Source organism: Schistocerca piceifrons, chromosome 2, assembly GCF_021461385.2.
Source record: "Schistocerca piceifrons isolate TAMUIC-IGC-003096 chromosome 2, iqSchPice1.1, whole genome shotgun sequence".
Lineage (NCBI taxonomy): Eukaryota > Metazoa > Arthropoda > Insecta > Orthoptera > Acrididae > Schistocerca > Schistocerca piceifrons.
Window position 1 is genome coordinate 896,286,375 of NC_060139.1, and position 27,412 is coordinate 896,313,786.

Sequence of the window (27,412 nt, forward strand, 5' to 3'; positions counted from 1 at the left end):
CATTCCATAGGAAAGTGTAATCTACTGACGAAGAGGATGATCGAACGTGAAAAATTGTAGTGCTGGAGTGTTTACAGTAGGAAGTGATTCGATTATTTTTTGTATATTGTATGGAACCATGATTATACACTGCTGGCCATTAAAATTGCTACAGCAAGAAGAAATGCAGATGATAAACAGGTATTCATTGGACAAATATATTATACTACAACTGACATGTGATTACATTTTCACGGAGTTTGGGTGCATAGATCCAGACAAAGCAGTACCCGGGACAACCACATCTGGCCGTAATAACGGCCTTGATGTGCCTGGGCATTGAGTCAAACAGAGCTTGGATGGCGTGTGCAGGTACAGCTGCTCATGCAGCTTCAACACGATACCACAGTTCATCAAGAGTAGTGACTGGCGTATTGTGACGAGCCAGTTGCTCGGCCACCATTGACCAGACGTTTTCAATTGGTGAGATATCTGGAGAATGTGCTGTGCCAGGGCAGCAGTCGAACATTTTCTGTATCCAGAAAGGCCCGTACTGGTCCTGCAACATGCGGTCGTGCATTATCCTGCTGAAATGTAGGGTTCCGCAGGGATAGAATGAAGGGTAGAGCCACGGGTCGTAACACATCTGAAATGTAACGTCCACTGTTCAAAGCGCCGTCAGTGCGAACAAGAGGTGACCGAGACGTGTAACCAATGGCACCCCAAACCATCACGCTGGGTGAGACGCCAGTATGGCGATGACGAATACACGCTTCCAATGTGCGTTCACCGCGATTTCGCCAAACACGGATGCGACCATCATGATGCTGTAAACAGAACCTGGATTCATCCTAAAAAATGACGTTTTGCCATTCGTGCACCCAGGTTCGTCGTTGAGTACACCATCGCAGGCGCTCCTGTCTGTGATGGAGCGTCAAGGGTAACCGCAGCCATGGTCTCCGAGGTGATAGTCTATGCTGCTGCAAATGGCGTCGAACTGTTGGTGCAGATGGTTGTTGTCTTGCAAACGTTCCCATCTGTTGACTCAGGCATCGAGACGTGGCTGCACGGTCCGTTACAGCCATGCGGATAAGATGCCTGCCATCGCGACTGCTAGTGATACGAGGCCGTTGGGATCCAGCACGGCGTTCCGTATTACTCTCCTGAACCCAGCGATTCCGTATTTTGCTAACAGTCATTGGATCTCGACCAACGCGAGCAGCAATGTCGCGATACGATAAACCGCAATCGCGATAGGCTACAATCCGACCTATATCAAAGTCGGAAACGTGATGGTACGTATTTCTCCTCCTTAGACGAGGCATCACAACAACGTTTCACCAGGAAACGCCGGTCAACTGCTATTTGTGTATGAGAAGTCGGTTGGAAACTTTCCTCATGTCAGCACGTTGTAGGTGTCGCCACCGGCGCCAACCTTGTGTAAATGCTCTGAAAAGCTAGTCATTTGCATATCACAGCACCTTCTTCCTGTCAGTTAAATTTCGCGTCTGTAGCACGTCATCTTCGTGGTATAGCAATTCTAATGGCCAGCAGAGTACCCAGGCAGGCGTCTCTTCGTCCCAAGCAAATCGATGATATCTTTCTTCAGGGCTCCAAAAATATGGAAATCGCACGGAGAGAGATCAGGACTGGATGAGGATGTGTGAGGGCTTCCCAGCGAAACTTCAGCAGCTTTGTCGAAACAGCAGTTGCAGCAGCTCTGGGAAAGTCATGATGGCCTTACTCTTTCACTGCAAGAGCCCACTGCACATTGAGTGCCTGGAATACAAAGCCATAATTAAAACGCAGTAGTATGTAGACGCTTTGCAAACAAGATGTCCAAGTTGGCACCCAAATATTTCGGTGACTCGCTTTCCTTCGGGTCGTTTCCCACCTACTTCACTCCCAGTATTCGTAATCCGTCACTAATTTCCCTTTCATTCAGTTGCAAAACACGTATCTGTTTCTTCAGTGGATTTAATTCGAATGGTAAACCTTACAATAATCATGTTTACTATGCTGAGCCGAAACCGCAAGCCTTTCGCGGCCGGAGTCCTTGGTTTGCCGCTGCGTGTGGTAAAGCTACCGACGTTTCGGCTGCCACTGCAGGCAGCCTTCTTCAGGATGTCTCGTAGACGAGAAGCCCATAAACCTAGAATCACTTTGTTGAAACTCTCGCTTCGATCTGAAAGCGACAGATCACTGACGCACAGGAACTGTGGAGAAGTGGCTGATCGTTGGCGTATAAATTAAGGAAGATATAGGACACTGTTCTGTGGTAGGCTGTTCGTCAGTCCTCTCCCCTTACTACAAGGGTACAAAGATCCCTTAAAATGGTGGTAACAGATTGAAATTTATCTTAAGCCGCTATGTTCATACATAATATGATTTAATTTTCTCACACTGAGAAATTAGAGGGAGGGATCTATGTTTCACTGGGTAAAAAATTTGCAAAAGAGAAGATCACAAAAATTCGCCTTTATTTTTGACGAACGGTTTCTACAAATCTGTCATCTTCTCGTCTGTAACATAATGCATGCTGTTGTTGCTCGTTGTCTTCAGTCCGAAGACTGGTTTGATTCAGTTCTCCATGCTTCCATATCCTGTGCAAGTCCCTTCATCTCCGAATAACTAATGCAACTTACATCCTTCTGCATCTGCTTACTGTATCCAGCTGTTGGTCTTCCTCTACAATTTTTACCCTCCCCCCCCCCCCCCCACACTTATCTCTAGTACTAAACTGGTACTCCCTTGGTGTCTCAGAATGTGTCCTATCAACCGATTCCTACTTATCCGTACTTCTAGTCAGCTTGTGTTACAAATTTCTTTTCTCCCCAGTTCTGTTCAGTATCTTCTCATTAGTTACGTCATCTACTCACTTAATCTTCAGCATTCTGCTGTAGCACTACATTTCAAAAGCTTCTATCCTCTTCCTGTCTAAACTGTTTGTCGTCTATGTTTCACTTCAATACACGGCTACATTTAAGTGTTAGGGACTCTTTTCTGAAAGTATTTGTATGAAGTGCTAAAGATTTCGTTCTCAAAAACATTTTTGTTCGGTGTTACAAAGAGCGGAAATGGATATTCTGCTTTTAAGTCCTTCAGAAACCTTTTTTACTTTTTTACAGAACGATATGGTTTACAATTAAAAAGCGCCTTGTCACATGGCCATGTACGTCTACGTAGAGCTCACAGATGATGGTAAATTCTTAAAAATCACAATATACAGTAAAATGGACATTTACGCACTTGTTTACGTTTTCAGGACACGTTACATACATCGAGTCTGTAAGACACTGTACATGCTTTGTCTTTGCCACACTGTCATCGGTTTCCACCATATACTTCGTCTAAGGTTTAACCTCAATGTATGGAACATGTCACAAACATATGTGCAAATGCGCATTTTACTGTATACTATGATTTTTAAGAATTAACTATCATCTCTGAGCACCACGTATATGGACATGGCAATGTGCACAATGTGCTTTGTAATTGTTAAGTGTTTCATTCTGATAAGCCTTTGTACAGTGTGCTATATTTTATCCACGATAAAGACAGCATGGCATGAGGTTCCAAATCACACTGTAACAAAACATATTTGAAGACATGTAAATGCTCAGTTTCCATTTCCCTTGTTTGTAATGTCGTAAAAATAATTTGTCAAATATTACGTCGCAAATCATGAAAAGAGATACATGTCATGCATATGCTTTATATTACAGACCAGAATACTATAGTAATATCTGTCGAAGCCGTATTTCGAAAATAAAGACCAACTTAGCACATAATAAATTGGTGCTATACGGTATCATAGACCCCTCCGGTGATATTTCATGACTAGAAACCAGCTTCTGCAGGTTGGGGGAGATTTTCTATTAATAGATTCTTGGCTAGTATATTTCTAGTCTGAAGATGGATTAGAAGTGTCTCAGTGAAGTGTGTTATAGGGTTAAAGAGCATTATTTCAAATTTCTTCTGCGTATGATGTAAGGGCGAGATCGTCGGATGTTCTCTGGATTAACGCCCTTATTTCTAATCTCATAGAAATTCCAACAGTCTTTATGCAGACTTCGAGCATTTAATGGTCTTCTACAGAGATAAAAAAATTGCAGTATCTGCATTTTAGGGACATTTCTAAAATGTCCCTTCTATTTCACAAGAATTTTATCCAGATCTGATGCCCCCATAACCATACACTCTAATGACTTTTTCCTGCATCCCAATACAAATATTTGCGATGGTTCAGTGCTCTTTTCATCAGTATCTCTTACAAGGTTTGATGAACGTTTGTAGCGTTTTATTTAACCACTCACCAGTAATCGACGGGTTAGATGATTCGCCAATGTAGACAGACAATTTGGTAGGGTCATTGTTCAATCTCTCAGCAGTCTTCAGACTTCGATGCATCTCCTACAGAAATCATCAACTAGATTCAATATTTCCTCTTCATGTTGTGTAAATGCCGGATGAATTGTTAGCCATCCTCCTTTGCTCTTCGCTGAAATAATTTCTTCGTAAAGCAGAGTATGTTCCTCTAGCTGTTCCGTAGCACTGATGTCAAAATTTTGCACCATTTGAGTTTGCATCCGCAAAGGATGCATGGGCGATATCGATAAAGACTTCATAAGCTTCTGGAAGATATCGATGTTCCCTACCATTCCATTCATGTTCTGAATTAAGTTAGGCCATTAGACTCCATAAAACCATGTTCGAAATACTTCATGTACATTTACTCGACAAATCTGAAATTGAACTGAACTACGTTGAGTGTTCACGTTGAGCTGCAAAGCTTCATTTATGCACTAATGATGCGCAACATCGATTATAACTTACAGCGATAGACCGGTGAGAATAGAGCAGGATTTCCTCTCCACCCCCACACCCCCTCTCCTCCTTGTCCGCCACCATTAGTCGAAACACGTGAAGTATCCATTGGTCAGAAAGAGTTGAAAGCTGATAGTGAACGCAAACTGGTTCCAAAGATTAGTCGCGCAAGGTACGAAACAGTGTCGACACAGTTTTCAGGTGTGACCATGAATGTTCGCTGATAACTGTAGCCTTCGGACCGGACAACTGGACGACGATTCTACCGGGACGGATGTGGAGATACTTTAAGAGCTGATATAGAGACGTGCAAGGTTATGTATAAGAATTATAGATTCACCGTGTCGAGGGAGTGGTACAACGACGAATAACCACAATATGATCAAGACGCACTTGGTAGATTATTGCACACAGCGGATCCCGTTTATTACTCTTGCATTACGATAACACTGCAACATGTACATAACATATAATGACGTTCATAGCTTCGTGAGTGATGGCTTCACAAACAGGTTGTCCATTTACTCGTGCGTAACGCAAGCTCGACAGGTCTACAAATGCAATCGCGTTTCTGTTGCTAACACGACTTCATAGGTTGCGTTCCGTTTGTTGAAATGAAGTGTACGCAACCTCATGAAGAGAATTTAGTGAATTCTTGAAGGAGAATTACCGGTCCTGCTTCGAGATAGCCGTAAAAATGGCGGGGATAGCGATGTGCAATCCATAAGCTCAACGGACAACAGCCGTGCTGAAACACCCTGTATATTGTATATATCATACAGGGTGGCTAAGCCATGTCTCCGTAATATCCTTTCTTTCAGGAGTGCTAGTTCTGCAAAGTTCGCGGGAGAGCTTCTGTAAAGTTTGGAAGGTAGGAGACGAGGTACTGGCAGAAGTAAAGCTGTCAGGACGGGGCGTGAGTCGTGCTTGGGTAGCTCAGATGGTAGAGCACTTGCCCACGAAAGGCAATGGTCCCGAGTTTGAGTCTCGGTCCGGCACACAGTTTTAATCTGCCAGGAAGTTTCATATCAGCTCACACTCCGCTGCAGAGTGAAAATCTCATTCTGCATACATCCCCCAGGCTGTGGCTAAGCCATGTCTCCGCAATATCCTTTCTTTCAGGTGTGCTAGTTCTGCAAGGTTCGCAGGAGAGCTTCGTTAAGTTTGGAAGGTAGAAGACGAGGTACTGGCAGGAGTAAAGCTGTGAGGACGGGGCGTGAGTCGTGCTTGGGTAGCTCAGATGGTAGAGCACTTGCCCACGAAAGGCAATGGTCCCGAGTTTGAGTCTCGGTCCGGCACACAGTTTTAATCTGCCAGAAAGTTTTATTATACAGGGTGTTAAAAATTACACCGACAGACTTCGAGCGGATGTAGAAGGTGTCTTAAGGAACAAAATGGGGACAGGAACCCATGTCCGGAATCATCGCCCAGCGACGCTACAGAGCGTCGAAATTATAGGCGCCGGCGCCTGTAAATAGTGTGTATGTACGTGCAGTGTGAATCTATGATGATGTAACAAACCATCAGGAATAACGTAGATGGGTAAATGAATCTGCTTGAGGTAGGGGTCACTGGTCCGAAAAACGAAGGAGTCGAAATATATAAGCGAAATGGCTCTTATACTTCTGACAGTGGCATACATGTATAGATACTGCTGCTGCTAAAATTGTAGGGTAAGCAACCCTCAGAGGTGATGGTACAGCCAAAACAAGAAAAAAACATTCAGTAAACTCGGGCTGTAAAATGTATACGACAGTAGCGGAGACGTGTTGCACGGTTGCGAAGATGAACAAGTGTTCATAGCTCCTCAAGCTCTAGGTGCTCAGGCACGGGATTTGTGTGCCCCATCTGTCTGTATCTAGTATCATCCAATCCATATGTGTGTACGTTTTCGAAATTTTTGGAATCGTGTAATTGGGGGCAGATCGTCGGTAACAACCTGGTGTTCACCTAGTCGGATGTGGGGAACCGCTTTAAAACCACATTTACGCTGACCAGCCTGCTGCTCTCATCTTTTACTTTCCCCTCTGTGGGGAAGTGTGAAGGGGAGTTTGTAGACTTTGGGCTTTTACTCCCCTGTGTACGTGTGTATGTGATTTATTTGTGTAGTTTTTTGGTGTCTGTGATATGTGATGATTGTTCTGTTTGTGTCTGGTACTTGCCTGAGGTAGGCGAGATGATTGGTGTTATATTAGGAGAGAACAGGATTAAGGGATTGGGTATTGGGATTTTCTCTTCGACTTAATCGTCGAAGAGCGTCTTGGGGAGCTTGTGCTTTTCGCGGGACATGTCATACCGACTTAGGGGGTGGATTAGGGCGTTTCCTGATCTGGAAGAACCTTCATAGAAGGCCCTTGCCAGATCTTGGAAACGCTCTCTCAGGAGTGGGATTTCAGCTGCGGCGTGCAGATCATCTGTGGGGAATCCAAGAGGTAAATGCAATGTCCTCCTGAGGGCGCGGTTCTGCAGCCTCTGGTGTTTGTCCAGGTGCTGCTTCGCCGCGTATCCCCATACAGGGCACGCATATTCCATGACCGGCCAGATCAGGGCCTGGTACACGTTTGCACGCTGACCCCTGAAGTTAATCTGCCAGGCAAATTCGATCCACTGAATCCCGGAAAGTAGCGTGCTAACATACGGGGCTATCCGGTTGGGTCCGTGACGCATCAATACTTCACATTATTTATTTTATACATATGGCCGAGCAGAATGCAGAGGTTCTGTTTGAGGTATAATAATAAGCTTTGATGCTAAAGGTCTTGTCGTCTATACTTCATAGCAAGGACAAGTGAATCATGGGCATTGAAAAATTACAGAATGAACACCTTTAGTTTGGCTCTAATGAAATGGTAATTGCAGTGTGATGAAGGAAACTGTAAAGCTAAAGCTCCAAGCAACGCAATTGGTCGCTGGACAACTGCTGAATATGGTTTTCCAATGTGTTGGAGAATTCCGGCGAGGAATGCCGAATGGAAGGCATTTTAGTTGCTTCAAGAGTAAGAATGCTCAGCTGTGCAGCCCAGCCTACAGAACTTTTGTGGCAGTTACTTTAGAAGTATTGCGTGATAAGACATCGCTATGTGTAAAAGAGCTGAGGTACCTCCGGTTCAGATAACCGAAAGGGATGCTGTTTGGAAACGTTCTGGTATGGTAATAAGAGTAGTCAGGGTGTTTAACGAGATGATATGGATAGAGATACAGGTAATCTTTGTTGATCCATGTCTCACCAAGGACAGTGCACCAAGACTGACTTTGCGTCAGTTTATTACAAAATTTGGCAAGAATGAATATTCTCTCACAAGCTGCGACATTGTCGTGAATAAAAAACAGTGACCCAGAAAGTGTAGAATTTGTTTCTTTTATTCAAGTCTATTATCATCTAAATTGGCCGTCCTTTTAGGTGACGCTCAGCGCGTCTGACTGCCATGCAGCGGGCCTCGGTTCGATTCCCGGCCTGGTCGGAGATATTCTCCGCTCAGGGATTGGGTGTTGTATTGTCCTCATCATCATTTCAGCATCCTCGACAAGCAAGCTGTCCAATATGGCGTCAACAGAAAAGACCTGCAACTCGGCGATCGAACTCCCCAAATGGGAACACCCGGCTATCAGTGCCATACGATCATTTCATTTCATCACACAAATTGTCCTCAGACATCAGTATTCTCCAGTTTGTAAAAGCTGTTACAGACAAAAGACATATCTTCCTGTAAGACATTGTGCTCTACGTTTTGCCTCTGTTGGGCTTGGATGACTAAACTGCATATACGACCGTTGCCATCGATACGGCACTGGCGACATGGTCTTGAAAGCACATTTTTAAATGAAATCATTCCGCGCTTGGCTATTATTTTTGGCTCCATTATTTAATGCGATTGCAATTTCGACACATGGGCATTTTCAAGCTTTATGAAAGCAGAATGCTTGGGACACAGAAAAACGCTTACAACAGGTTTCAGAAAGATCGCTGCGATTCACTGAGGAACCGTGAAAGGTGGCTACACTGTGCCACTGCGCCAGAGAGTGCGCCAAAGAGTACTATTAAGCCGCCTCCACAGTGCGTGTTACGAGATCATAGCAGTCAGTGGTTGTCGAGAGTTCATAGCAGTCAGTGGTTGTTAAGAGATCGGAGAGGACAGTGCCTGTTGAGAGTTCGTGGCAGTCAGTGCTACCAGAGAGCTCGTAGAGGACAGTGTGTGTTGAGAGTTCATACCGAGATGTGCTAGTGGGCACTGCTTGTCGTGAAATCGGAGGGATATGTTGTAGTAAAGAGTGTTGTTCCATGTTGTATGCAGTTATTTGATGGGAGAGATAGCAGATGTTATTGTATTGTGTGCATTTCGTCAATATATATAAAGGTAAAACTTATAATGTTCCTTTATTAGTTGTGTATCTGAAATAATGTGTCACTACAGGTTCAGTCAACAAAGCATCTGGCTCGTGTTCTTGGATTAGAGTGTAATTGTGATTTTCTTGCGTAATTATAGTTTTTCTAAATTTCTTTTGTCACGTCAGTATAGTTGGTATTAAAAAATTCTTGTCTTGTCGGAAAAGAACCGTGCCAGATGTGGGCGTTGAGTCACACTCCCACATACAGAACAGTTACTCTTGTGCTTGGATTTTGTAGGTTTTATAGTTGCTGGGGACTTAATTAATTAACTGTGTTTACGAAAATTTTCTTACATTGTTCTTTGCAGTCAGATTGCGTAATAATACTAGTCAGGGCCAACCGATTACGAGACACAGCGTAATCGGACATACAGCAACGAAAAAAAAAAATCATTTTCAATCATTTATTTAATTAAGCCCCCATGCAACCGGCAACACAGACATTGATCACCTTCATACCATCATCGTCTTTGGTATAGGCGTACCAACAAATTGCTGTCTTACAGCATTTCTTAGCTATACACCATATCATTAACGACTACGGTCATAATGAAACTGTAATCGGATATTTATAAATGCAGTAACTGTGACAAACGAATTCAGAAATTTTTCACGTGATCATTCTTTCTCAAGCATGAAATATCGTTTTATTTGTGTTTGTTACTCACCAAAAACGTTAGTAATATATGTAAATGTCTGAAACCTTCCCATTTTGCTACAACACATATGATTTTTTATTCAGGGTACGAAATGAATCTGTGTGTTGAGCTACAAATGATGTCCGATATAACGTTTTACTGCCTTAAACAAAGATAATGATTTAAGGATGGCATAAATGCTTAGATACACGTTTGGGACATTAAAAAGTACAAATACTTTTGATTTGGAATATTGTGTCTGCTTCATCATACTTTTTTTTTGTCTGGAGACATACAACATGAAAGAGAGAGGGTCAAGGGAAGGACTGATATCAGCATTCATCCACGAGTGCCCAGAACATTGACGGTTGCATTCATTGTCGATATCATCACTCGACACATATGACACTCTATATCGGACTGCCACAGGGCCTATGTCACTCTCTATCGGCTCAGTGGCTTCGCCGGTCGTTTCTAATCTTGATTTCGACACTCAACGACATAGTGCTTTCTGCTAACTAGGGAATTTATATATTCCCTCTTACAACAACTAGATTTAATTACTAATTCACAGACTCGGAATAGACAAAGTCAACGTAGAACAGTTGGTTTATATTACAAGAAACTGGTCTGTGGTTTTCTACCACCTTATTTAAAATGCCCTAGGTCTCCACCAGCCAACGGCCTCGCGGCTGTGGTGATAGCGGTTCTCGTCGGATCGCCGAAGTTAAGCACAATCGGGCTTGGCTAGCACTTGGATGGGTGACCTTCCAGGTCTGCCTAGCGTTGTTGGTAAGCGGGGTGCGCTCAGCCCTTGTGATGACAACTGGGGAGCTACTTAAGTGAGAAACAGCGGTCATGAAAGCTGAAAACTGCCGGGGATAGAGGTGTGCTGACCACATGTTCTTTCTTATCCGCACCCAGTGGCACTCATCGACTGAGGATGACACGGCGGTCGGTCGGTCCCGTTGGACCTTCCGAGGCCTGTCCGGATGGAGACATTTCTATCTGTGCCAAGAAGGCATACAGAGCGAGTCAAAAAGGGCTACACAACTTTGGAATGATATAGGAATTTATTGAGATAATTTACAGAAGGGGTAGATTTGCAAACACCCTCAAGTTTGATTCACGTAGCGCATAAGTACACCATTACTCCACCAGGAGCGCCAGACTACTACTTTCACTGGTGCTGGGCGTGTTACCTGTTTGTTTTGGTTTCATACAAACGAACTCTGAAACAATTGTTCGGCATCAGTTTCGTGCCGAATATGCTAAAGAACCTCCAAGAAGGCCTACAATTGACTCTTGGGGCAAGAACTTTATTGAGACGGATTATTGACCGCGACATGAAAAATCACCAGGTCGCCCACATGTTGATGATTTTGTTGAACAGGTTAGGAAGAGCTTTTCCCTCAGTCCACAAAAAATCAACGCGACCTGCGTCTCGCGAGACGGGCGCTCCACAAAAGACTATTTGCCGAGTACAGTGTAAAAGTCTGCAGTTGAAATCACACGGAACCACAATGGCAAAGCACATTAGTGATGCAGATTAGGCTGCTCGTGGGGAAATATTTGCGGAAATGTTGCGTCAGATACAGGATGACGACACATTCCTGAACACAATAATCTCCAGTTGTTGTTGTTGTTGTTGTTGTGGTCTTCAGTCCTGAGACTGGTTGATGCAGCTCTCCATGCTACTCTATCCTGTGCAAGCTTCTTCATCTCCCAGTACTTACTGCAACCTACATCCTTCTGAATCTGCTTAGTGTATTCATCTCTTGGTCTCCCTCTACGATATTTACCCTCCACGCTGCCCTCCAATACTAAATTGGTGATCCATTGATGCCTCAGAACATTTCCTACCAACCGATCCCTTCTTCTAGTCAAGTTGTGCCACAAACTTCTCTTCTCCCCAATCCTATTCAATGCCTCCTCATTAGTTATGTGATCTACCCATCTAATCTTCAGCATTCTTCTGTAGCACCACATTTCGAAAGCTTCTATTCCATGTTTCACTTCCATACATGGCTACACTCCATACAAATACTTTCAGAAACGACTTCCTGACACTTAAGTCTACACTCGAGGTTAACAAATTTCTCTTCTTCAGAAACGCTTTCCTTGCCATTGCCAGTCTACATTTTATATCTTCTCTACTTCGACCATCATCAGTTATTTTGCTCCCCAAATAGCAAAACTCCTTTACTACTTTAAGTGTCTCATTTCCGAATCTAATTCCCTCAGCATCACCCAACTTAATTCGACCACATTCCATTATCCTCGTTTTGCTTTTGTTGATGTTCATCTTATATCCTCCTTTCAAGACACTTTCCATTCCGTTCAACTGCTCTTCCAAGTCCTTTGCTGTCTCTGACAGAATTACAATGTCATCGGCGACCATCAAAGTTTTTATTTCTTCTCAATGGATTTTAATACCTACTCCGGATTTTTCTTTTGTTTCTTTCACTGCTTGCTCAATGTACAGATTGAATAACATCGGGGAGAGGCTTCCCTTTCATGTCCCTAGACTCTTATAACTGCCATCTGGTTTCTGTACAAATTGTAAATAGCCTTTCGCTCCCTGTGTTTTACCCCTGCCACGTTCAGAATTTGAAAGAGAGTATTCCAGTCAACATTGTCAAAAGCTTAATCTCCAGCTAAGAGTCAAAATTTCATAACAGTGGCATGACGAAACTGCGGAATATGGGGCAGCGAAAATCCACATGCAAGCCTGAAACACGTTCGTGACAGCCCCAAAGTTAATGTGTTTTGTGCCCCTAGCAAATTTATAGTGTACGATTCTTTCTTCTTCATGAAGAAAACTGTATGTATTGCGTGTCTGGATATGCTGGAAAACTTTTTAATTTCACATATTGATGAAGAAGGCCGAGCCGGGATCGCGGAAGTTAGAGGTTTACTCGATAATAAATCGGTGTATTGGCAGAGAAGTGCCAGTCGCATGGTCACGTCGCTGCCCGGACTTGACACCACTAGATTTCTTTCTTTGGTGTTTCATTAAAGACAGTGTGTATGTTTACCAGGCCTGAAAAATCGATTGTACGCTGTCATTGCATAAGTTATGCCCGATTTGCAGCAATGGACGTGGGAAGAAACAGATTACTGGCGGAGTGTTTGTCATCTCACAAATAGTAGTCGCGTCGAACCAAAATGGCACTTAAAAGTTTTTGATGACGTTGAGCCAGAGTCACGCAATACTTTTTAAAAGAGAGATGTGGACACTTCGGCGCGAGTCTTGACCGACTGGACACTTACCTTGAGACTGACCATTCAAACATTGAACATTTCTGAACATGAGTTGCTGTTTCCATACATGTACACATATAGTAACTAACCTCAATACAAACGTTTCTGACAATAATTTGAAAGTGGCTATATCATTTTGAATAACCCTGTGTTCTGTACCGATCGCGGCAACGTCTGAGGGCGACAGGTGCAATTGAGGCATTGAGATCAAAAACAGGACTTTTCATCATTTTTAAGTTACATATGTTATTACTCTAGTTGTCGTTTTAACAAGATTCCACATCTGTTGGTTCTATAATTGGACTTGTTCAGTGATTTTTTTCCTTGTCGAAACCAATGTTAAAGTTCTGTTTCGTACAGAAAGAGGACTTGACACAGAGACAAGTCGTTATATTGCTCTGTAGTGGGATGCAGAAAACAGCTGCGAGGTTTAAAAATGGCTTCGGTGATGGAACCGTCAGACGAGTTCGGAGACTATTTACACGAGTTAAGCATTCATAGGTTTTCTGATAACAAAGCTTTCATCTACATGAACAAAAAAGGGTCCTAATGCAGTGGTTTCTCTCCTTATGGACTACATAACGAAAACATGTGGTCTCTGGTGTGAAAACTTTGTATACATTTTCAGATGTCTGTACAGGACAGAACAGTAATCACACAATGGTTCAATTTAGGCACACTTTAGTTCATAGTGGAAGATTCTCCAACGTTTCCCACACGTGTTTCCAACCCGTGGACATTTCCACAATACTTGTGATAGGAATCTGACAAGTTTGGAATTATGAAAAAGGAAACAGGACAGTATATACAGGATGTGGCAAAAAGGTACGGCCAAACTTTCAGGAAACATTCCTCACACACAAATAAAGAAAAGATGTTATGTGGACACGTGTCCGGAAACGCTTAATTTCCATGTTAGAGCTCATTTTAGTTTCGTCAGTATGTACTGTACTTCCTCGATTCACCGCCACTTGGCCCAATTGAAGGTGCTTGTGTCATCAACACAGATTTGCTGTGAACGTTTGGGCAGGCATTGTTGGTGATGTCTTGATTGAGCCCCATGTTCTTCCACCTACGCTCAATGGAGCACGTTGTCATGATTTCATACGGGATACTCTACATGTGCTGCTAGAACATGTTCCTTTACAAGTACGACACAACATGTGGTTCATGCACGATGGAGCTCCTGCACATTTCAGTCGAAGTGTTCGTACGCTTCTCAACAACAGATTCGGTGACCGATGGATTGGTAGAGGCGGACCAATTCCATGGCCTCCACGCTCTCCTGACCTCAACCCTCTTGACTTTCATTTATGGGGGCATTTGAAAGCTCTTGTCAACGCAACCCGGGTACTAAAGGTAGAGACTCTTCGTGCTCGTATTGTGGACGGCTGTGATACAATACGCCATTCTCCAGGACTGCATCAGCGCATCAGGGATTCCATGCGACGGAGGGTGGATGCATGTATCCTCGCTAACGGAGGACGTTTTGAACATTTCCTGTAACAATGTGTTTGAAGTCACGCTGGTACGTTCTGTTGCTGTGTGTTTCCATTCCATGATTAATGGGATTTGAAGAGAAGTAATGAAATGAGCTCTAACATGGAAAGTAAGCGTTTCCGGACACATGTCCACATAACATATTTTCTTTCTTTGTGTGTGAGGAATGTTTCCTGAAAGTTTGGCCGTACCTTTTTGTAACACCCTGTATATATCCCCCCCTCCCCCAATGGCCTACAGTAATACAGAAATTAAGGAAACACATGCATGTTGAGGTGTACACAAAAGACGCATTTATTGACTATCACAAACATCTAGATTCGTTTTCTAAGAAATCTGTAACACTGAATGGAGGGAATTGGCCTATTACATAATACAAAATATTTGAATACACTGTTCAGCCGTAATGTTCCTCTGTTTCACCCAACAGCAGTAGAATGGTGAAAAATGAATTTCCTCCAGTGAAGACTAGGACAGTTTCTCGTTTTTGTAATGTGCCGAGAGCATACATGGACGTCATTCCGCTGAAACCTGAGACACTACAGAATTCTTCATGCATGATTGACGTTATCACTTTGCAGTTTCGTGAGTATTTTGATAATATCCTAAAGATGTCTGTCATTAATACAGTGACTAATGGAGAGGAAGAGAATGAATATGGAAGAGAAGTTTGGGACAGTTACTGAGAGTGGGAAGTTTATGAACATCGAGTATGCTTCGAAATAGACAGGGTTGTTTATTAAATAAAGAAATGTGCATTTAACACTCACATGCTAGAAGCTAAGGCACTAAATAGGATATTGACTTCCATTATATTGTCTATCTTGATATGTATTGTTTAAGTATGGATGTTTATAGAAATAATAGGAATGTTTATGAATATTTTGACATGATTAAAAAGAATATTTTGCTTGGAAATCTACTATTTATTTAGATACATGATATTTATGATAAAATGAATCTTCTTTAAATCAAAAAGGAAAGCTGTCAGTAGCTTTCTATTAACATGTTCTGTTATTTGCCTTTACTGTGCGATTAAATATATTGGTTTACGATTGTAGTCTTCCTGATGAGCCTGTGGGTGTAACTATAAGGTTTAGAAATAATACTGTTAATGTTTATTCAGTTTTGTTTCAATATATTTCAAAACTACTGTGCAGTGACGTGCCCACTTTTGATCTCAGCACAATTATAATCACCTGCCGTGGGCTCGACTCCTTTCCGCCACCAACAATTGAAAGTGAATCTTTGTTGTGGCATTCGGAACCGACTCCCTGCCCTTTACCTTATCTTCACGGGGCCAGCATTTTGAATTGCATTTGAGAATTTTAGGGGCAGAGGCTGGACGGATACCGTTCATGTCACCAACCCCCCCCCCCTCCCCATTCCCCTGCCTCCCCCATCTGTCTACGTCTAGTGGTATCCCACGTGAAACTGTGAGAACGTTTTCGATACGTTTGGGAATTATGTAAATGAGGAGGGACGTAAGTACCAGACCGATGTTCACTTAGTCGGATGTGGAAAACAGCCTAAAAATCGCCTCCACGCTGGTCCTACTCGTTAATCTGCTTCCCAATGGGCCAACCGGCTTCAAAACATGGACAGATTAGGAAAAAAAGATGCACCTTCCGACTTTAGTCCCTCGAAGTCTTGTATAAATTGCACTAGTGCGTACTTGGCCAATGCTGCGGTGACATTCCAGTCGATACAACACTTGCCGTGACACTGGACAGCGAACAGTGAATCGGACAGCGACACATTTTTCAGGTACTGTTAGCGTGGCCTGTTTATTAATACATGACTATGATCCTCCCTGGTTGTCAAAATAGGATGCATAGCACTCCAGAATGTATGTTTATAATATGCAGTGAAGTATATCGACATTAAACTACTGCCGATATTATCCAAAATCGTTGGCTACAATATTTCCTCTACGTTGCTCCACTTTTGTGAATGGCTGTCCTGCTACCTTAATAGTGTAGTTAACGAGTTGAAATGTATTCGTGTGCACATTTTTCACGTTTTTAGGAGACGGTCGTTCTTCGACCGTGCAGCAGTTCCACACGGTAAAAATGGGTCGCTCATTATTGCAATTATCTCGTAAAGTAATGAATGAGATTTTAACTCTACAGAGGAGTGTGCGCTGATATGAAACTTCCTGGCAGACTAAAACACTGTGCCGGACCGAGATTCGAACTCGGGAGTTTTGGCACTCGCGGGCAAGCGCTCTACCGTCTGAGCTACCCAAGCACGACTCACAACCCGACCTCACAGCTTCAATTCTGCCAGTACCTCGTCTCCTACCTTCCAAACTTCACAGAAACTCTTCTGGTAGAGAACTTGCCCGCGAAAGGCAAAGGTCCTGAGTTCGAGTCTCGGTCCGGCACACAGTTTTAATCTGACAGGAAGTTTAATCTCGTACATTATTTTCTGCACAATCACGTGTTATAGGGTTTCCTGTAGAATTCTTGGAGAGACATTCGTAATTCTTGTAATCATACTTTTTTGTAAATTAGCAAATAAGTTTTTACAAGATTAAAATTTTCCTGAATAATATTGTTTTTTTTTCGCGAAATGCTGCAGAATTATTGAAATTTTGTACATATAAATCTAAAACTAAAGTAAGTCTATTAAGAACTCCGAAAAAAGTCTATATTTCTCGAAAGTCGGGTGCCAGCATCTCCGGACCCACAACATTCTGCAGTAATGCCTCTTGGCGACATCAGTCGACATAGTTTTGACGCCCGATATGCCTTAACCGAAGTTGCTCCGTTCCCGTTTGATCGACCGTCTGAAGATGCGCAGGAAGCAGGGAATAGGATACCCAACTTCACCGAGCCGGCCGGAGTGGCCGAGCGGTTCTAGGCGCTACAGTCTCGAGCCGCGCGACCGCTACAGTCGCAGGTTCGAGTCCTGCCTCGGGCATGGATGTGTGTGATGTCCTTAGGTTAGTTAGGCTTAAGTAGTTCTAAGTTCTAGGGGACTGATGACCTCAGCAGTGAAGTCCCATAGTGCTCAATGCCATTTGAACCATTTGAACCCAACTTTACCAAGGGGATTTTACATGCAAATATTCCCTTGATAAAACGATGGATATCGCATTCCATCGGTTTCTGGCAGCTTCGTATCAACTCAGCCCGAGAGTTGTGAAAATAATAACTGAAGAAGATAAACATATGACACCTGCTTTTCGGACCTCTCCCGATGGACAATCCAACAGTGGCCCTTCCGGAAGTAATAAAGACACAAGCTACGAATGTGACTGTGATTTAGACTGAAAAATGTGAAGTATCGAATAAAATACTTCAATACGGCAAATTTAACTCCTGATTCGTTGTCAGCGATCTCAATTCTGTATACCCTAAGTTTTATTCCAATCCACTAAATCCAAATTTTTGATCTGCCAAACTGGAGATGTCATTTTAAATTTTATAATTCAGACATCGAATTCCTAATAAACAGCCCGAAGGATCTAATAAAAACACAGTTTTATAGGATTTTGTTTTATAATGCCCAGGTTTTGAAGCGAGTTGGCCCGGAAGTGGTGTGCTAGTGCGCATCGTAAGGTGACACAACTCTCGTTGATGTTTTTCGCAAAATTGTCAGAGAAGTATACTAAATTTGAAAGGGCGGACTGCCGGAGTCGGCTAAACCGGTGTAAACTTCGCCATGTGGGGCAAGGTTCTGTCCTTATATGCAACGAAAAGATAGGGCCTTCGCTGCCAAGATAAAACGTGTACCCTGTTGGCCTCTAGTTTGCACGACACACATAAAGGGTCAGCTACCAATCATGTAAACGGAACTCTGTTAACTATTAGCTTATCAGAATGGTGTTAGTAAAAATATTTAAACTGTTAAGAGCTGCTGTATACAACACACGCCCGTACCACATAATTAATTTTTGACTATTGATTTGGGTTAATTTCAGACCACCGACAGGTCGTAAGATCTGTTTAACTGCGAATTCCACAACCGCAATGCTTACTCATTCAGAAAAGTGCTACCCTGTGTAGGGGTATGTGGGGTAAAGTGTGCGCCTAAAACTACATCTACATCTACATGGTTACTCTGCAATTCACACTTAAGTGCCTGGCAGAGGGTTCATCGAACCATTTTCATACTACTTCTCTACCATTCCACTCTCGAATGGCGCGTGGGAAAAAGGAACACCTAAATCTTCCCGTTCGAGCTGTGATTTCTCTTATTTTATTATGATGATCATTTCTCCGTACATAGGTGAGCGTCAACAAAATATTTTCACATTCGGAAGAGAAAGATGCTGATTGAAATTTCGTAAATAGATCTCGCCGCAAAGAAAACCGCCTTTGGTTCAGTGACTGCCACCCCAACTCGCGAATCATATCAGTGACACTTTCACCCCTACTGCACGATAACACGAAACGAGCTGCACTTCTTTGCACTTTTTCGATGTCCTCCGTCAATCCTACCTGGTAAGAATCCCACACCGCGCAGCAATATTCCAGCAGAGGACGGACATGTGTAATGTAGGCTGTCTCTTTAGTGGGTTTGTCGCATCTTCTAAGTGTTCTGTCAACAAAGCGCAGTCTCTGATTCGCCTTCCCCACAATATTATCTATGTGGTTTTCCCAATTTAAGTAGCTTGTAATTGTAATTCCTAGGTATTTAGTCGAACTGACAGCCCTTAGATTTGTGCGATTTATCGTATACCCAAAATTTATCTGATTTCTTTTATTGCTCATGTGGATGACCCCGCACTTTTCTTTGTTTAGTGCCAATTGCCACTTTTCGCACCATACAGAAATTCTCTCCAGATCACTCCCGATCGTCTTATGATTTTACTAGACGGTAAATTACGGCGTCATTTGCAAACAATCTAAGGGGACTGCTCAGATTATCACCTACATTATTTATGTAAATCAGGAACAGCAGAGGGCCTATGACACTACCTTGCGGAAAGCCAGATATTACTTCTGTTCTACTCGATGATTTACCGTCTATCACTACGAACTGTGACCTGTCTGAGAGGAAATCACGAATCCAGTCACACAACTGAGACGATACTCCGATACGCCTAAGCGAGATTGAAGTTTTACCAAACCACGATTACTGATAGACATTTGTCACTTACACATTTCGAATCTACATATTGTAACGTATCATACCAAATATTTTAAGTGAAAAAGAAAATAATTTATAGGAACTATGTGCATTTTTCCGAAGGCTTACATTTCCTGCGTAAGGGGATAATGTGGCCAGGGCCCCCTCCATGTTGATTGTTCTGAGTTCCGGATATATTTTCTAAGCATTTGTTGCCCTAGTATGTGTAACAATGTCAAGTGGCTGCAGCAGACCGTTTGCAGTCGGTTATCTGTATTAGGTCGAATACAACAGAGCAGAGATGGTTTTAAATAATACAAATTAATTGCAATTTGAAACGTGTCTGACAGCAACAGTCGTAAAAAAAAACTTTCAATAAATGATTTATGCAGCCAAAAAGTTACATAGACTTCGAGCAAGCGGTTGGTTCCATGAGTCATTTATTGATAAATTAATTCAAAATCGTCACAAAAGTATACAATGACGCATGATAATTTTGTATATAAAACGGTATACGGGTAAACCTGATGCATGTAGTGTTACGTATCGTATATGAAAGTCACTGACCACTTTTCCTGTCGGCACATGAAACTATCAGATCGAAAGAAACAACAAGGAACTATACTTTTAGGACAAAATACGTGATTTCAACATCGAATATGTAAAAGTAGCATTATTCAACGTGTAACTGAGGCAAGAAGAGTAATATAAATGAGTTACCTTACACCAGTTGACTGAAAAATCAGAAAATTGTTTTCTAGAAAAAAAAACGTAACAACCTTTTTCTATTAAACTCACTGACAACAATGATAGTATACATTAGAACTAGTCTGAGAACATCTCGGCAGGTAGGAGCACTGTTTACAGCAAAAGAAACCTCACCACCTCCACCTGCACAAGCCCCCATCTCGTGGTCGTGCGGTAGCGTTCTCGCTTCCCACGCCCGGGTTCGCGGGTTCGATTCCCGGCGGGGTCAGGGATTTTCTTTGCCTCGTGATGGCTGGGTGTTGTGTGCTGTCCTTAGGTTAGTTAGGTTTAAGTAGTTCTAAGTTCTAGGGGACTGATGACCATAGATGTTAAGTCCCATAGTGCTCAGAGCCTCCACCTGCACAACATATTTATTGCAGCTCTGTGTTTATACTCATGTTTAAGTGAATAGCTTTTGTGGAAACAAGGTGAATAGATAAGAGTCCTTGAAACAATAGCGGAGCTTGGAATGGGAGTCACCCTTGGAGGTGTGACAATAGCCGTTTCCGGCGGCATCGCAATTCAATTTTAGCATGTTTCTCGGATATTTGTGCTATGAGTTTCAACGTCGACAGTGACTTGAGTTACATCGTTGCCTTCCTGTTTCCAAGAGCTTTCGAAAACCGCTAAAACACTTCATTGTTCCACTTAAAATAACATTCTTGCTTCAGAATCTCGGTTGATACAAGACGTGAGAATACTGCCTGTACAACGAAAGTAACCCGCCCTCTGCCTACTACCACTAGCCAAAAACGTCGTTCCGATATTTCCAACGATTCGCGAAATAAAAGGGGCGTTAGTTTCGGTTAATCTATCCGGCACCCAACAATGAGCAGGAAGTCTCGCAACAGTGATCGTACCCCGAATTTCTATTTCACGCACACAAAGTGAGGAAGAAAAATACCATAAATGAAAAAAAAGAAAAACTTAGGATAAATTCAAATCTGTCAATTATGCCAATTTTGACGTCCCGTTGGCCCATGCAATCAGGCTTCTCAGTCCTCCATAAACAATTAATAAGTGATCAGCGTTATCTGTCTCGCGGAAAACGGCCTGCTTTGCGTCGAAAGATATTTATTCCCACAGTACCATCCTTTGTAGAGTAGTAAGTTTTAGTTTACATTTTGCGTAACACGGTATCATTTAAATGAAACTAGCGACGTCTGTCAACACGGGCATGTTTCGATTTGCTTTAGACGTCTCAGTGGTGATGATTTGCAAATTAATGAATTTTTTTTCTATAATACTGAATGTACTGTAGATCCAGTATTGTTGACAATTTTAATGGATCTTCTCACGCGCTTTTCTTTAGATATCATGTTCAAAATGGCTCTGAGCACTATGGGACTTAACTTCTGAAGTCATCAGTCCCCTAGAACTTAGAACTACTTTAACCTAACTAACCTAAGGACATCACACACATCCATGCCCGAGGCAGGATTCGAACCTGCTACCGTAGCGGAAGCGCAGTTCCAGACTGTAGCGCCTAGAACCTCTCGGCCACTCCGGCCGGCAGACATCATGTCATTCAGAGATATTGTTACTGACGGAGAGGCAAAGATGACCGGAACTTTTTCTGGGTTGTAAGCAGAAATAAAAAAAAGTGAGCTGCCAGTTCTGCATGTTCACTGTTTGGCTTCTTCTTTGAACCATGTGATTCAAGACACAATCTCGAATGAGACCATGGTGAGAATCTCAAATGTGAAAGAAATGACCAATATTTTACTCGCCCAGCCAAGCGACTGGCAGTATTTAAGTATGTGCAATCTTTCCAAGGTGCTAACTTTGTTCAGCGTATAGTTCTTCGACCTTTTCGCCATGTCAGTCGGTGCATTTGAATAAGTCCAAAATGGTTCAAATGGCCCTGAGCACTATGGGACTCAACTTCTGAGGTCATTAGTCCCCTAGAACTTAGAACTAGTTAAACCTAACTATCCTAAGGACATCACACACATCCATGCCCGAGGCAGGATTCGAACCTGCGACCGTAGCGTCCTCCCGGTTCCAGACTGCAGCGCCTAGAACCGCACGGCCACTTCGGCCGGCTGAATAAGTCCGCTGAAAACTATTTTCCACAATTACGAGCTTCATTTTGTTCTCTGAGGTGCTCGAGCTCGAAAAATCCGATACAGGTATTAAGGCTAAAGGTTTCCGAAACTTTCTGTGTTCTTTTGCTTTTATCTTTGTCAGTACAAATCTTATTAAAATTTTAGAGCCAGTTGGAAATCTGAACGCTTTTCTGCAAAATTTATCTCGACAGCTCCAAAAGGCCATGGAATATTAGTAGAGTCCGAGTCATCTCGAACTGATGAAAGTTTCCATGAGGTATGGAGCTTTCTCTTGGAATTGGCCAAAAAATTATTTGATATTGAAGATCCGAAACTTCCAAAAGTTCGAAAGATTTCTATTGCCTCCGTGGTTACAACCGTAGAATTTATTTTGAGGTTTCAGACAGTGTGATTCAGTGTTTCAAGGATCGATTTTCTGAAGCTGCTTTGACTCACTTCAAAGAAACGCAAACATTTCTTCTTTCCAAAACGAAAGATGCATATACGTAACAGAATTTTATAAAACCGACTTTGACCCAGAAAGATTTACTTTGCACAGAAATACGATGTTAAATGAGAGTAAATTTAAAAATTGTTTCTTTGAAAATGCGGAAGACTTAGTGAGGTCCTTTACCTTAAACATGCACGTCGGTGAATTGATAAAGATCTCTCTAATCCTATACGAGTTTCAAAACTTACAGCAAAACTTTCTTTCTCCGCCCTTAGAAGATTGAAAACTTACTTGCGCAACACCATGAAGCAAGAGAAACTGAACTACAACGCCATCGTGCATGTCCATAAACCAGAAGCAGAAAACTTCATCCTTTACACTGTGGCGAACATTTTCGTCGAACGACCCACTACTCGTAGGAACACATTGTTTGTGGCTTAGAATTAGAAATTACGCAAAGATTTGAAAAAATAAAACAATTATATGCAGATTGTGGATTTTTTTGTGTTAAATAGCTGCTGTGGAAAATAGAACGCAGTGAACAATAGTTTGTTTACCTTTATTAAGCGGTGCTCATTCAAAAATACAGAAACTGGTTTTTCAAAAGTGGTTAGTTTTCAACATTTGTGACAAGCACCAAAAAAGTAATATCCGAGTTACTGGTCAATTTCCGATGTAAATGCCAAGGCCAATAACATATGTTCCGACACAAGCGCCAAAACAGCGGGAAACAGTGTTTGTAGCTGTCTAAATACTGTAGTCGTGTCTAAGGCCAACATCGATGTTCAATTAATGAGTCATGCGCGAACTCTTAGCGTCTTGGAGTGCACTTGTGTGAATTGATAACAACTGAAGTAGCTCTCTGCTTTGTATGTAGCAACAGGGCTTTTGTGAAGTAATTATTATATGTAAATAACGCACGATACTGCGAAATGGAAAGGAAAAGTGCGCCAAAACGGAGGAAGAGAAGCGAAGGTAGTGCTCGAAGTGAAAGGAAGAAAGTAGGCAGCGAAGGAAAGGAATACACCCGAAGTGACGATATTGTGGTTTCAGCTAATGTGTCTCCCAAGCACCAGGAGACCTTGACCGTCATTTTAATGTTTTTTACAAAACTTGGAATCAACGCAAGTAATTCTTAAGTATTTTAATGCTATGGGGTACTAGTTAACTACTTGCACAGATTCATTTACTTCCCTATGAGAAAAGGGTTACTTTACGGAAACGGAATATATATTTTTGGCGAAAGGACACTCTTTGATGTCTTGCGATCGTGATTTTGCTCACATTGAGAATCGAAAGAGGATGACCATGTGTGACGTTTCGAAACATTTAGCTAGCCTCGTCGCTGAATCTAGGCGTACTACACATGAATTTCACCAATACGATTATTTCAAAAGCACAGACGACCAGACTGACTGCCGAAAGGCTAGAGATACTGAAAATTCGGTCAACTCTCAATGCAGATTAAGAGTTCACGGACATTACATCTTGACGAGGAACGTGGAGCCTTCTGATGTTTAACAGGTGCAGCTGGAAACACTACACCGTGAACTTAGGATGTCTGAAGAAAACAAAAAGGGCTTTTGGTAAAATGATTCCATTTGTAAAAGAGGAAAACAAGAATCTTGTGAACTGAGTGAAAATGGATATGATGGCACTTGTATCGTTATTTATGTTAAGACTATTGAATATGGAACGTTTCATTTCCTTAAAATTTTGTATAATTCTGCTCTTAAATCTAATAACGTAGATTAAAAACACTTATATGGTATGAAACCTGTATATACGATATTGCAGTCCCTGTGTTATTCTGATTACGATGGAAAGTTCCACTGGACATGCATACATGTCTAAAGGAATTCTGCATCGTATTCAGAATAACAGAGGCACTGTAATATCATATTTACCAGCCGATACCGGGTAAACGACTTTCAAGTACAGCGTCTGACCTGTATACGAGTACAGATCGTAGACGCATGGCTCACAACATGCAGATGTTTGGGTCTGGCCATAAGCCGTTTTCGGATAGCCTTACGGAAAAGTGACAGCTCGCGATAAACGAGAAATCCAAGTTCGAATCCCAGTCAAGCACACATTTTTATTGTCATCATTTCATTCTACAGCTGATGGTTGTCATTCGCAATTGCGAATTCATTTAATGAAACCTGTATAGTTATCGTGTTCGTGTCGCGACCCACGACTTTTACACTGCTTCTGTATAGCTGCTATACACATTTTGTTGATCGTCTCTAAGCCAGACTTTTTTTCCGCTTGACCCAGCACCCAGCACTCACTTACACATTTGTGAACTGCAGTTTAGAGAAACCACATTAATTTAATATTAATCTTAGAAGAAAGATTAAGGAAAGGCAAACCTACGTTTCTAGCATTTGTAGACTTAGAGAAAGCTTTCGACAATGTTGACTGGAATACTCTCTTTCAAATTCTGAAGGTGGCAGGGGTAAAATACAGGGAGCGAAAGGCTTTTTATAATTTGTACAGAAAGCAGACGGCAGTTATAACAGTCGAGGGGTATGAAAGGGAAGCAATGGTTGGGAAGGGAGTGAGACAGGGTTGTAGCCTATCCCCGATGTTATTCAATTTGTATATTGAGCAAGCAGTAAAGGAATCAAAAGAAAAGTTCGGAGTAGGTATTAAAATCCATGGAGAAGAAATAAAAACTTTGAGGTTCGCCGATGACATTGTAATTCTATCAGAGACAGCAAAGGACTTGGAAGAGCAGTTGAACGGAATGGACAGTGTCTTGAAAGGAGGGTATAAGATTAACATCAACAAAAGCAAAACGAGGATAATGTAATGTAGTCGAATTAAGTCGGGTGATGCTGAGGGCACTAGATTAGGAAATGAGACACTTAAGCAAAACGAGGATAATGGAATGTAGTCGAATTAAGTCGGGTGGTGCTGAGGGCATTAGATTAGGAAATGAGACACTTAAAGTAGTAAAGGAGTTTTGCTATTTGGGGAGCAAAATAACTGATGATGGTCGAAGTAGAGAGGATACAAAATGTAGGCTGGCAATGGCAAGGAAAGCGTTTCTGAAGAAGAGAAATTTGTTAACATCGAGTATAGATTTAAATGTCAGGAAGTCGTTTCTGAAAGTATTTGCATGGAGTGTAGCCATGTATGGAACTGAAACGTGGACGATAAACAGTTTAGACAAGAAGAGAATAGAAGCTTTCGAAATGTGGTGCTACAGAAGAATGCTGAAGATTAGGTGAGTAGATCACATAACTAATGAGGAGGTATTGAATAGAAATGGGGAGAAGAGGAGCTTGTGGCACAACTTGACTAGAAGAAGGGATCGGTTGGTAGACAGGTTCTTAGGCATCAAGGGATCACCAATTTAGTATTGGAGGGCAGCGTGGAGGGTAAAAATCGAAGAGGGAGACCAAGAGATGAATACACTAAGCAGATTCAGAAGGATGTAGGTTGCAGTAGGTACTGGGAGATGAAGATGCTTGCACAGGATAGAGTAGCATGGAGAGCTGCATCAAACCATTCTCAGGACTGAAGACCACAACAACAACAACATTAATTTTCAATAGCCGGCGCACCTGAACGTATTTGTTAACGGCACACGATCATTGTTAGCAAAAAATGCCATCTACGAATGTAAGCCACCCTACTGATCAATCAGACGGGAGCCTATATTTGGCGCCGTGGTTAGGACATGCAGTATGCATTCCTGAGGACCACGGTTCAGTTCTCCGTCTGGCCATCCAGATTTCAGTTTTCCGTGATTTCCTTAGATTGTTCAAAGCAATTTCCTTCCTCGTCCTTCCCCAATCCGAGCTTGTGTTACTTCTCTACTGACCACGTTGGCGATGGGACGTTAAACTCTATTATCTTTCTTCCGTCATATATTTTGACGAAGTGGAACGCAAAATTCTGGTCGGGAGTCCTTATCTAAAGCCATTAAAATAAAGGACTGACACACACACTCACACACATACACACAGAGAGAGAGGAGCGTAAAATGCAACAGCAGAGATGCGAGCGGGACGTACCTGGGTGGACCTCGGCAGCCTCAGGAGTGAACCGGGTGAGCGGTGAGGACTAACTGGTCAGACGGTGCGCTACTCGCTAGGAGGGCGTCGCGGAGCCTCCACCGCCACCTCCCCTGACGTTATGAGCCTTATCGCGGGCAGACTTGCTCCGATACAGCCGTATTACCTTGTCCGCTCGCGGTTCCCAATACCCGGGTCGCCTAGCCGGTTGTTAAGTTACGCACTAAAACGTTGTTGCAGCGCATTATCACTTCTTCTCTAAATTGACGGCCTTCGTTATATCTGCCGGGGATAACATGGTAGCGCCAAGCGGCCATAGAATGGTTCCTTTGTCCTCGCCACCGTACAACTTCTTCGCGTACAACCGTACTCACGCCGTAAAACAGGCACTCTGCCTCGGAACGAAAGTTTCTTTTCATTTTCTGTCGGGGTTTAATAACTCTCTGTCCTCTGTCGATAGCGTCT

General features: G+C 42.5%; 1 protein-coding gene across 1 annotated transcript in view; it reads right to left on the reverse strand.

The window, feature by feature from the left end:
- Positions 1 to 27,053, reverse strand: part of LOC124777172 (solute carrier family 22 member 7-like) — a 205,318-nt gene extending 178,265 nt beyond the window's left edge. Inside the window, exon 1 of the mRNA XM_047252481.1 lies at positions 26,948 to 27,053. The gene's annotated coding sequence lies outside the window, so the exon portion shown is untranslated. The remainder of the gene's footprint in view (positions 1 to 26,947) is intronic.
- Positions 27,054 to 27,412: the final 359 nt, after the last annotated feature.